Source organism: Podarcis liolepis, assembly GCF_965112155.1.
Source record: "Podarcis liolepis genome assembly, chromosome: 7".
Taxonomy (NCBI): Eukaryota; Metazoa; Chordata; class Lepidosauria; order Squamata; family Lacertidae; genus Podarcis; species Podarcis liolepis.
In genome coordinates this window covers 81,443,006-81,455,650 of record NC_139561.1, presented here as the reverse complement: position 1 = coordinate 81,455,650, position 12,645 = coordinate 81,443,006, and the positions used below count along the sequence as shown (strand labels likewise).

At 44.5% G+C, this 12,645-nt stretch overlaps 1 long non-coding RNA gene across 5 annotated transcripts in view; it reads left to right on the top strand.

Moving 5' to 3' along the window:
• The first annotated feature begins 10,469 nt into the window (after window positions 1–10,469).
• The window catches only part of LOC310712538, a 57,919-nt gene continuing 55,743 nt past the window's right edge, over window positions 10,470–12,645 (top strand). The window contains exons 1-2 of one of the 5 annotated variants that reach the window (XR_014528905.1): window positions 10,470–10,615; window positions 12,117–12,263. This is a non-coding gene — a long non-coding RNA (uncharacterized lncRNA). Of the gene's footprint in view, window positions 11,028–12,116; window positions 12,264–12,645 lie in introns of all 5 variants that reach the window. The other 4 variants (XR_014528907.1, XR_014528908.1, XR_014528909.1 and 1 more) reach the window with 4 other exon arrangements.

Below are 12,645 nucleotides of genomic sequence, written 5' to 3'. Positions count from 1 at the left end.
ACAGGCATCTGGTTGGCCATTGTGAGAACAGGGCTGGGTTTAGCCGGTTCATTTAAACTCTGCCAGTTGAGGTTCATGGGAAATCTAACATCAGCCAATATTTCCTCAAAATGCTGCTCAGCCAATTTACCTTCTGAATAAGAGTGGATTCATAGTGCACTTGTTGAAGAAATGTGGTTCCATGGTTTGGTCTAAAATTACCAAACTGCTCTTTTGGCTGAAAAAGGGAAGCCAAAAGCCAGAGAAGATTGGAGGACTATGACCACCAAGGGTGGAGGACATTTGGCTTGGGGGCCAAAAGCAACCCCTGCAAGCCTCTCCAAAGGGCCCAGGGGAAGGGATAGCAGGTGGTACATTATAGCTGTGCTTGGGGTCAAACAGGAAACTGGGAGGCAAAGGAGTGGAGCCAGAAATTTACCTGGACATCGGAAAATGTTTGCATATATTCTGTGAAGATTAGAATTTATATTTTTGTGTAATACTACATAAAATACCATGGCACTTCTTCTTCCGTCTGCTTCCTCTTCTGCCAATATGCTCCTGCCTACTTCTCCCAGCCAATCCAGAGAGGCAGCAATGAAGTCCCGCTGAAAGATACTATTCCTTTCTGTGAGGAATAGAACTCAAGCCTATGATAATGGGCAAATATGGCTGGAAAATACAGCAGCGCACAAGCAAAAATACAGAAACAGTGCTTCAGCTTGCGGTTGTCAAACACTCAAGTGATGTGCAAATGATGCCGCTGAATGCATGCCTGAAGCACTAGCCTCTCTTGGAACAATTCAAGCTGTGTACCACCTGTTCAGTTCCAGACCAAAATGGAGCGAATTTACTACAAAACCATATTGGTTGTTCTCTTCATGTTATGTCTGAAACAAAATGGTTGACTGTGTAAAGCCTTCTGCATCTCACTTGACTGTCACTTGACTGGTCACTTACCATCAGCTGTGGTGAGGACTGAAGGAGCTGACCCTTGCAAGGCCTTCACCATCTGGCCTACAGGGCAGGGCCCAGGCCCTTGCACTCCAGCTATAAAAACTCCTGCTGCAGTGAGGACTGGACCTTTGACTGTGGTGAGGACTGCAGGGTCTGTTCCCTTTGTAAGGACATTGCCAGCTGACCTATGAGGTGGAACCAGACTCATGTGAATGAACTTTTTGTGCAGGGCTTGGCGGCGGCGGCTGGGGGAGGGGGCGGTTCTGCAATTGTTTCCCTGCTCCAAGTTTCTAATTTGTTTAAAACATTCTCAAGCAGCTTTTAATTTGTGGGGTTTAAAAATTCAGCTGTTTTGTTTTGCAGGATACATTCTGTAAAAGGATTGTATATTACAAAACTGAACGTGCCAAGTTGGCTGACTCTAGAGACTTTCCTCATACAGTGTGGGGAAATTGGGGTGGAGAAGGACTGGAAGGTCATTTGGTGATATTACATCCAAAGGAGATCGATTGTTGTTTCTTAATTGAAGAGTTGTTTCTTAATTGAAGAGGCAGTTGGCAGAAGATCATGCCATTCTAAAAAAAAACACATTTTATTAATTTCAGCACTGAAATTTGTGTTCCAAGAAAACACTCTATGCAATTTCTAATTTCATCATTTCCCGCCCCTCACTGGACCAGTTCTGCCCACCTCTACTCCCAGGCCTCCCCACTTTGGCCTATAAATTTCCCCACATCAGCCTCTTCCTCCACAAGTCACCTGCTGGCTTGTTCTGAGTCTTCCTAAGCTTTTGATCTCTTCAGCGCTATGAAGGCTTTCCTCAGTATCTGCCTTCTCCTGGCCCTGTTTCTCCCAGGTGAGTAGGAAGCTGAAATCCTGGATTCTTCTTTTCACTACCTGGGAGGGGATGTGGAGTGGACTAAGCTAGGGAGACTGAGATAGGTTCATTGAAGGGGGGGGGGATATGCTGTGGACTAAGCTAGAGAGACTGAGATAGGATCATTGAAAGAAAGAAAAATATGCTGAAAAGATTGGATAAGACCAAGAGCATCTGGGTATCAAAATAGAAAGGAATCTCTGGTAGCAGGGGCGAAACTAGGCTTTATTTCACCCAGGTCAAACACCCAGTTTGGCACACACACCCCACATGCATTTGCACACACATACACACAGAGGCTGAGAGGCTTCACCAAGGGCAAAGAACTTGGCTAGTCTTCCCTCCCAGCAACGGCACTGCCTGTTAGTGCTTGATTTTATAGTGCTTCCTGTGCTGATGTGGTTGCTCTGTTTGGGCTTGTTACACTTCTCATGAGACTGGGCCACCTGCCCATTACTTCCAGCACAAGTGAGCAATTCATGGCTTATGGACCTCATGTCAGCTGCAATCGGTTGTCTATGTCACATACCTGGGGATTGACCCCTTGTCCTGTTTCAGTAACTGTGCTTCCCTCAGTTGGCCAAGCAGGTGTTTGGCAGGGCAGATGAGCACACATTTGATTGTGATGAAGGTGGATGGGGAAGCCTTTCCTGGTGCATCTTTCTCCCCATTGCCCTCATGCTCTGCTCATGCTCTGGGCTGGTGGTAGCACACTTCCCAGGACCAATAATGTGGGCTGTGTGCAGAAGTGTGTGATGGGACTTCTGAAATTGCACTGTACAACTTAATGCCCATCTGACTGGTGCAGGGAAGAAGGGGGAACCACACAGTCAATTATCTGGGCAACAGGGAGAGGTAAGGTGGAATGTGCTACAATGGGGGAAGGAGATGCCATTGCTTTGGTGTGGGGATGCATGAATCACCATAAAGCTATTTCTCTGTCTATCACTGTGAGTGGGTATGTTTGGGTGTGAGAAATGGGGGGAAGGTGTGTATATGTGTACATGCATCTTCCAACCCACCACTGCTTGTTGATCCTGAAAACCAATAAGATTGCTGTATGGTAAAGGGTCATTTGACCCTTTAAGGAGTTCCCTTTTCCCTCTTCTAAAAGCTGAATAAGACACTTTAAATAAGAAATAACTTTTACTTTATGTGCTTGCACTTTCAGATTAATATGTACAATGCAGGAAAATGTTGATAATACATTTTATATAGATTTGTTTCTAACATAAATACTGTTAGAGACAAACTGAGACAGATAGCAGTACACCACTTCTGCTGCTCTCATACAGAAGATGGTTAATAAGGGCCACTGCTGTACCACCTGACATAACTGTCTCAAACATATGACATTACAGAGTTCTACAGACCTTGTGAGCATTATTTAGCGTTTTGGATGCTTTCATCCCGCATGACCCACTATTGCAAGTGGATCCTGAGTTGATGAAAGCTGCTCCTATTTCGTTTGTTGGATTATATCCAACAAAGGTTGAGCTCATGGTCATATTTCTAATCGTGAATGTAGATGCCATTTCTCATGGAATGAGCAACTTTGTGGTGCCACTGAATGTTTCTTCATCTCTCTTCACAGAAGTGGCAAATCTAACATGTTTCGACGGTTACATGAGTTTTTGCAAAATTGACAACGGCTTTTGCTTTCAACATGATGTCAAGGGCTTTTTAAGTGAGTATGTCTTTTCTGTTTAATTAAAATTGGATGTGTAGGTCCACCATTTGGTCCCTGGAGTATCTAGGGATGACCTTTCATGCATTCAGGTGAATCATTAAGTGCTGGACAACCAAAGAACTGGAGATGAATTGAGGTGAGTGTACACATGAACTAGGCCTGTGATTCTCCCCAGAAGACCCTGTAGAGTCTGTTGACATATAATGGGCTTGCTTTCTTCAAGGGATTTGAGTACATCTGGAAGATTTCTCTTTCTGGGGCCCAAGAAATTCAGCCAGGAAACATGCTGTAAAGAAAGAGCCTGAGCTGCACATCAATTCTGAGTCAAGCCTCTTCTTAGCAAAGGATCTATAGCAAAGGACCTTAGTTAAAGGGCCTATTTGAGGGACCAAAGAAACTTGAATAGAAATAGCCAAGAAACTTGATCAGAAATAGCCAAGGCTTCTCCGTTCCCATAAGAGAGTAAGAGAGTAGTGGGCCTTTAAAAAACTGAGCTGCTTCTTGCAGTTTGTTCCCCTTCCAACAGGAGGGAATCCAGTTGCCTTTCCAGCACTGTGGTTCCAAGATAGAATCTTCTAAAAACTGATGATTCTTTGTGAGTAAACCTGAACAACAAGTGGTTAAGATTGGTTTAGTTTAGAGCCACAGTGCTTGGTTTTATTTTGTATTCTTCTTTGACCTTTTGCATGTTAGATGCAGGGCAATCAGAGGAATGTTGTGGTACTGGCTCCAAACCTTTGAAAAAGTGATTGCTTTAGTGTACTCCAAGTTTTCTCCCAACTGGGACTGCAGGAGTAAGTGAGAGCATAGTGACAGCAACTACTGGAGAGTATCAATCAAACCTTTATTGCATTAGCATACAGCCATAGCAGGATAAGACAAAATGTTAGAGACAAGCAACCAAACAAAATTCAAAGTGATATTACTGGCATTATGACATTTAAATTACCCTAAGACAATAAAGTAAAGATTTAGTTGCCAGCGCCGGGAATCTAAAATGCGGATGTATATAAAGCATATAATGACCCCAAAATAGGCTCGGCACATTAGGTTAAAAAGGTAATAAGAAGAATTAAAACAGGTCCAGGTCTAGGACACACTACCCAGTCAGAGTAGCCCTGAGTTTCAAAGCCTGCACTATAAAGATTGCCACCCCACGTGAAATTTGGGGATTTGCGTCCACAAGAAGCGATTTCAAACAGTCTTCCTTAGATGTGATGGTGGACGGGATCAAGAGGAGGAGCTTAGTTCTTATTAGGTCATAAATAGGGCAGTAGAAAAAGAAATGTATGAAGTCCTCTACTACATTCATTGTGCAAGGACATAGACGCTGAGTAATAGGGGTCTTAGAGTAAATCCCCTGCAAGAAGGCCGTGGGTATAGAATGGAAACGGGCCATAGTAAACGCTCTTCTCAAATTGGGCTCCGTCAGGGGTCTATCAAGTAGTTGGCAAGTGATCTTACCACTTTCACTTTAGGGAGCCACATGGAGAGGCGAGCTGTGGTGCCCGGTCCATGGCCTCGTCTCTTGTAGAATCCAGGCCCGGATTTTATGTTGGTCCCAAGATGACAGCGTGTCAAGATCTGGGAGGGAGTAGTGTGCAGTAATAATCTCCATGGCCTTGGACCATTTGTTGTTATGAGAACAAGTTAAAAAGGCTTGCCTGGCTAGTAGGGAACCTGGGGCTTTGATTAATTTACAATAAAAACTAATAATTCTAATGTGGGCTCTCGCAACAATGGAGGGGAGGCCCAGTTCTGTTCTTAACTGTGCAGCAACCGAGGCCTTGGGGAGACCCAGTAGCTTTCGTGCAAAAGAGTTTTGTAGAATCTCAAGCTGTTGTAGTGTTTTTAAATTCCACCCCCAGATTTCAACCCCATACAGTAACATCGGGAGGACTTTGCTGATAAATGCTTTTCTGATTGGTGGAACCAACTGGCTGCCTTTTGCATAGAAGAATTTCTCCAAGGCTTTGATGGTTCTACGGGCAGCCAGGATGGTCATGTTTAGGTGAGCTGACCAGCTAAGCCCATGCTGAAAAGTGATACCCAGATACTTGAATGCTGAACAATATTCAATAGAGTGGCCCTCAAAATTCCAGAATGGCTTCCGAGTTTTCGTGCCAAAAGTAAGAATTTTGGTTTTGGCGAAATTGATTTTGAGGGAGTTGGTATCACAATATGTCATGAGCCCTCTGAGCAAGTTGTTTAAGCCCTGCTTGGTTAAGGACAGTATCACCATGTCGTCCGCATAGAGTAATATGGGGATCTTGAGCTGTTGTAAAGCGGGGGCAGATTGGTTTAGGGCCTTCATGGTTGTAACGATGTCATTGATGTAGAAATTAAATAGAAAAGGGGCCAGGAGGCAGCCCTGTTTGACCCCTTTATTCAGAGGGAAAGAATCAGAAAGTGCTCCCAGAGGACCAAATTTTACTCTGGCCGATATGTCATTATGAATTTCCATAAGAAGGTGGAGGAGTCTCTTATCTATGTTGGTGTGACTAAGCTTCTGCCATAGCCTATCTCTAGGGATGGAGTCAAAATAATAATAATAATAATAATAATAATAATAATAATAATAATAATAATAATAATTTTTTTATATCCCGCCCTCCCCAGCCGAAGCTGGGCTCAGGGTGGCTAACAACAATCAAAATAATCCGACATTCTAAAAACATTCATTATAAAATTAATTAAATCAAATTAAAATCAAATTAATGGCAACCATCAAACAAAATTCTGTGCAGAATGCCGATTGCCAGAGGAGGGGGTCAGGCTGCGCCCTGACCAAAGGCCTGGTGGAACAGCTCTGTCTTGCAGGCCCTGCGGAAGGATGTCAGGTCCTGCAGAGCCCTAGTCTCTTGTGACAGAGCATTCCACCAGATTGGAGCCGCGGCCGAGAAGGCCCAGGCTCTAGTTGAGGCCAGCCTAACCTCTCTATGGCCTGGGATCTTCAAGATGTTTTTATTTGCAGACCGTAAATTTCTCTGTGGGACATACCAGGAGAGGCGGTCCCGTAGGTACGAGGGTCCTAGGCCGTATAGGGCTTTAAAGGTTAAAACCAGCACCTTAAACCTGATCCTGTACTCCACCGGGAGCCAGTGCAGCTGGTATAGCACCGGATGGATATGATCTCGCAGCGAAGACCCCCTAAGGAGTCTCGCCGCGGCATTCTGCACCCGCTGGAGTTTCTGGGTCAGTCTCAAGGGCAGCCCCACGTAGAGCGAGTTACAATAATCCAGTCTGGAGGTGACCGTCGCGTGGATCACAGTGGCTAGGTCAGGGCGAGAGAGATAAGGAGCCAACTGCTTAGCTTGGCGGAGATGAAAAGCGGAGGACAGGTCCACAAAAGCCGCTTGTAGTTTGCAGTTGAACCTGTTTAGGTATTTATCAATCAGGGTAAATAGAACAAGACATTGGCCAGATGTACTATGACCTTTACGGAAGCCAGCCTGTTCCGGGTGGAATAGCTTTGTTTCTTCTGCCCACTCGATTAATTTCTCTAGCAAGAATCTAGAGTAAACCTTGTATGATATGTCCAGCAGGCTGATAGGTCGATAGTTACGCGGATCTTGTGGGTCCCCCTTTTTATGTATTGGGATGACTATGCTCTGTTTCCAGTTAGGTGGAATCTTGAGAGTAGCATTAATAGTGGTAAAGAGAGATGCTAAGATAGGGGCCCACCACGTCTGGTTCGATAAAAATACCTCAGGTGGTATCATATCCTCCCCGGGGATTTATCCCCTGATAGCATGCTGATTAGTTGTAAACATCTCTTTGGGGAAACTGGTTCCCAGGTGGGCAGGGCAGATGCTGGAAGAGTAGAGACTACGTTTACTTCGGGATCTGGGGCGGAATACAGCTGAGCAAAGTGAGAGTGCCAACTGGCTGCTGTGATGTTATTAACGAAGAATGAGTGGGGTCTTAAACCTGCATTAATTAAATTCCAGAATTTCTTGTCGTCACGGGTTTTAATGGCCACTGACAACGCCGTCCAGCGTTCTTTCGCAAAGAGCAATTTCTTATGTTGAAGCAGCTTCTTGTAGTATGAACGGAATTGGGCTAACTCCCTGATTTTGCTCTGGGTGCTGTCTGATTTCATATCAGACTGAAGAGATCTAAGCCAACTTCTGCACTGTTTGCATTCTTGGTCGAACCAAGTTTGATTCTTCCAGGTTAGAATCGCACGGGGAGGTTTCGTGAGTGAAGGAAGCAAGTAGGCTAGAATTTGCTGGAAAGTTGAGAAATGATTCACATTCATTGTTAACAGCTGAGCTTTCAAGGCTAGGATCTCAGGGGAATTTAGGAGGACTTTAATGTCTTGCTCCAGATAGGTATCCCACTTCTAACGTCCGGGGGCTAAGATCAGTGGGTCCTGGAGGTGGAGTGAGCTGGGAAGCCCCAGCTGTGTGTGGAGGAAGGAGATGGCGATTGGAAGGTGGTCACTTTCAGTTCTGTTGAACACATTGAAACAATATGCCTTATCATTAAATGCCGAGGAGGACCAGATGTAGTCTATCACGCTTGCCCCTCTCGATCCTAGAAAAGTATAGAATCCCCCGGACCAGTCTTTGGGTGTGCCATGCAAGCTGTGCAGCCCGCAGTTTATGGTAAACTCCAGTAGTATGAAGCCAGCCCTATTGATGGTCTTATCATGTGAATTCCACGTAGGAAGCCACTCCTCTTCTATGAATAATTGCGACTTATGGGTGAATGAGCTTATATCTGCTCCGATTCTGGCATTGAAGTCCCCCATTATAAGGATCTCTGACTTTGGAAATTCAGCCACAGATTTATCGAGGATAAATCTTAAATCCTCCCAAAGCTGATTTGAATGAGAAGGGGAGGAGGTAGATGGATTGTATAAGTTTACACAAATGAAGTCCCCAACCGGGCTGTTAGTGATGTGTAAAGTTTGAATGGAATTACTCTCTAACCAAAAGAGAGGAGAGATATTAAGTTGAAGCTCCTGCGAAACAAATGTTACCAGGCCACCACTAGGGCGCCCATACAAATGTGTTTTGGTTGCAGGAATCACAAAGGCGTCATAACCCAGTAGGGATGGGGGGGGGTGACGATTCTAGGCACCAGGTCTCTTGTATACCCATAATCTGGAATTTCGCTAAAAACTATTTCATATCCCTGCCATCCTGTTTGGACGTCCATCCCGCCACATTCCAGGATCGCACATTAAAGCAGTTTGAAGAGGGACTATGTCCTAGTCAGTTACTCTGGTTGCTGGTGGGAGAGGCATTGCCAAGGGGCTGAGACGGCGCCAGGCGTGATATTGCCGAAGGTATCGAAGGGGTGTTAATTTGATTGATGTGGCCAGCAGGGTCATCAATAAGACCTGAGCTGTCTCTTTGCGCAGTGGCTTCCTTACCGTTTATGTATTGGCTAGAAGAGGTTGCGGGAAAATAAGGTTCTACCAAAAGAGGTTGACTGGCAAGGGACGAGGATGTACAGTCATCTGACTGGGCCGCACTGATTGAAGACTCCAGGTCAGGCATAGAAGAATAGGACATTGACAGATTTCCAAGATGCGGGGTGTTTGGCGCATTGCTCTTTAAGACGGAGGGCGAGGTAGTTGATTGCAGATCTATTAGTAGAGGTGAAGGGGGACTGCGTTGCGACGGTGTATGAGGAGCTTCCGCCAGGCAGACTGCCATATCATCCGTTATTGGAGTCCCAGTATTTGGCAGGGATTTCTGGGGTGTTAGCCCCTTCATGACTGTGTTCCTTTGATTTAGTAGGTTACTATGACCGGATTTTGAGGAATTTTTTTCTTGAAGTACATGTGTAAGTTGCTGCTTGAGTATATCAAGCCTGTTTATAACTTCCTGCTGTTCTACTAATGGCAACTCGCCATAGGATGAGATAAGGTCCCTCTCCTCTGAAGCAGCCAGATGGCTTTGGACATGCTTCTCTGTTGCTGGAGTAGATAAACCAAGAAGGTTGGGCTGAGAGGGAGAGTGAGGTTCCCGGGTGGACAGCTTGAGTTTCAAGACTATGTCGCGCCAGTCTGGTGAGCGGATACCTTTTTGTATGATGTTACGGAAAAGAGGTTTAATCCTGGTGTCATGAAAGACTCTCGTTGGGAAGATGCCCCAGGTGGCCAAAAATGCTTTACGCCTAACCAGTATGGAAGGAATTTTTGGTGACTGGAAGGAGAGCAGTACTTTTTGGAACCGATGGTGGTAGTTCAAAAGTTTCACTGAACTAAGATCTATTAGCGGAGGCCAAGTCTGAAGGAGAGTAAGGATCTACTGGCTGTGCTGCAGGGCTGTTGTGTTGCTGTTGGCCAAAACAAAACGTATTAGAGCCTTTCTTGGGAACCCCTCCACTGCCACACATACCACGACAACACACCTTGTTATTTGCTTGCATACAACATCGTGCTGTAACACACCTCTGTATTTTCTTTGTGTGCAGTTTTGTTGTTTTGAGTCACATTCCATAACATTTAGAGAATGCCAAGAAAGTGACATAACTGGGAGTGCGATAGCACTAATCTATGCAAATAGTAATGCATTTAATTCAAGCCTCACATATGTTCTTCATTGAAATGAAAGAGGGTTTATACATTACATTGTTTCGGTGATATAATACCTGCTCACATGAAGACAGGAAGTGGAAGCTACCTCCTGCAGACTCAAACCCTTGGTCCATCTTTATATTGTCTAAACCAATTGGCATGAGGTGTCTACTGTCTATTGGTAATTTCCCCCATCCATATCTGGAGATGTTAGTCATTGAATCTTGGACCTTATGCATCCAATGCCAATGATCTACTAGTGAGTTAGGGCCCTTCCTCTGTAACTTGATAGAGTGTGTAATATCTCAGCTATGGACTTTAGAAAGGGCAGCCAATTACTGTTAACATTCTCTCTGTGAATATTCTCTGGCCTTTGCCTCACACCTCCCTCAACTGATTTTCCCAACTGCCCTGTATGTTAATTCCTCACTGACAGTTAACTACCAACTGATAAGAAACATGAGCCTATCGGGGTCTGCTGTTTCCTTGACTAACCAGAATTAAATGACCTGAACCCAGCCCTTTGAAGCTAGATTCAAAGTCATCTTCTCACTATCTGCAAAGCAGCTGCTGCCAAGTAGGCAGTGATGTAGCATGGGAGGGGCATTGCCCTGGGCACATTTTTTCAAGTGGGTGCCACCATGTACTGCCACTATAGCTCCCTCATTGAAGGAACCCACAACTGGGCTGGCCTTTGGGGCTGGAGTGTGGGTGTCAGCAGCAACCGGTCGATTCCTGGATCAGGCGTGACTTGGGAGCAGAAGCGTTGGAGAGGTGGTGATACTGCAGCCGAGGGAGTAACGAAGTCCATCTGCCACTATGCCTTGCATGGCTGTTGGAGCTCATTTCTCGCTCAGTACGTGGGGCTACTGGGGTGCTGTGGTGGGCTCCTTCATCTTCCACGTCCCTCTCCCAGTCTGCCCTGCCCTCCGGTGCCCACAGATACACATGCTGAGCACCATGGGCTCATGCAATGCTGCAGCAAGTAGGTCTGCAATATTATAATACCATACTTCCTCAATCCCTGACAGGCACACTCTGACATTTCACACAAATATCTCTCTTAAAAAACAAAGCCAATATGAACAGACATATATACATTTCCTCTTAGAAGGTTACATGCATCAACCACTGGATCCTCCTGGAAAAGCTATCTGAGCTGTGGGTGGGTGGTAGTGCTTTGTAATCATTCTGGTTGTCTTCTGTGGGTGATTTTCAACTCTATAGAGACTTGTACCTGAGTGACAGGCCATAATGATAAACAGGAATGTAAAGTTGCTGGAGCATCATGAGTTAAGTGAATTAACCAACCTGATAAAGTTTGCAAATTGAGGCAAAGAGGCAGTAGGTATGTTGAGTTTGGGAGCTCTGCGGTCCCCAATCCCCCCCCCCAAGGCATTTGCTTGTTGCAGCAGTTATCAACTGATGTGCTAAATGCTGTGTGATTTTTAATTGTACTTTTCTTATTGCCTTTAATTCTTTCATTGTATTTTATTTTCTCCTACAAACTTGGCCTGTGAAGTGAACATTCACCACCTCAATACTAGCCTTCTCTTTTTCCAGGGTTGCCAGTTTTTCTTACCATCTTATTTATTTATTAAATTTCTATACCACCCTTCATCCGAGGATCACAGGGCAGTTTACAATATAAAAACACAAAAATGCATAGCATAGTAATATATTCTTCTTCTGCCTCTTAAGAATATAGTATATGGCATATTCTTGAGTGGGCCTCTGAAACAACTAACTGATTATTAGGTAGAGATGGATGGTAGATTAGCCTGTTTTGAGCCCTTAGCAAGAATAAGTCTGCCTTGACCCATTTATGTGCAATTTTTTAAGGAAATATCCTAGAATATTTACACGGATTTGGAGAAGAAAATATGTTGTACTCATTGGTTGATTACTAATGAAATGACTTGAATCACTAGCTTGCAAATCCAGTGCTTGACATATTTTATTTTCTTCAGTAACCCATTTGACAAAAAAATAATAATTAAAAAAATCATCTAGATTTCAGTAAGGAGAGATGTGATTTGAATTTTTGCAGATTTAGTCTTTCCAATTCTTGCTCACAGATGGGTCTTCAGTAGATTCCAAATTTGAATTTGGATGTGCTACAAATTGTCCCTCAACGAATTACAGCTTCTCTACATTAGAAGATAACTTAAATAATAGGATCTACTGCTGCCAAACTCGCTTCTGCAACAAAAGACAGGCTGACTGTAAGTAGCTGCATTCTTTTACATTTATATATCTCTATGTATCCCTGAGCATGAATAGCATTGAGGTTTCCCATTTCCCCATTGGTTGCTGATAGACAAATGATACTGTTCCAATGCAATAGCCATCTTCCTAGTTTACATGGGAGATGATTAGAATCAGCATCACCATCTGTGTCTCAAAGGGGAAGCAAGTGTCCTGTCTGAAGCACTTATTGACAAAGAGCTTCAAATGACCCCTGGGTGATTCTTCATTTATTGGGCGATTGGGGAGCGATAGAGAGATGAATAACCACTAAAACATCTGACAGTGCGTGCCATTTGCTGACCAGCACGCAGCACTCCCGATCTCCCTAGAGACAAGCCAGTTGGCCTGAGCTGGCCT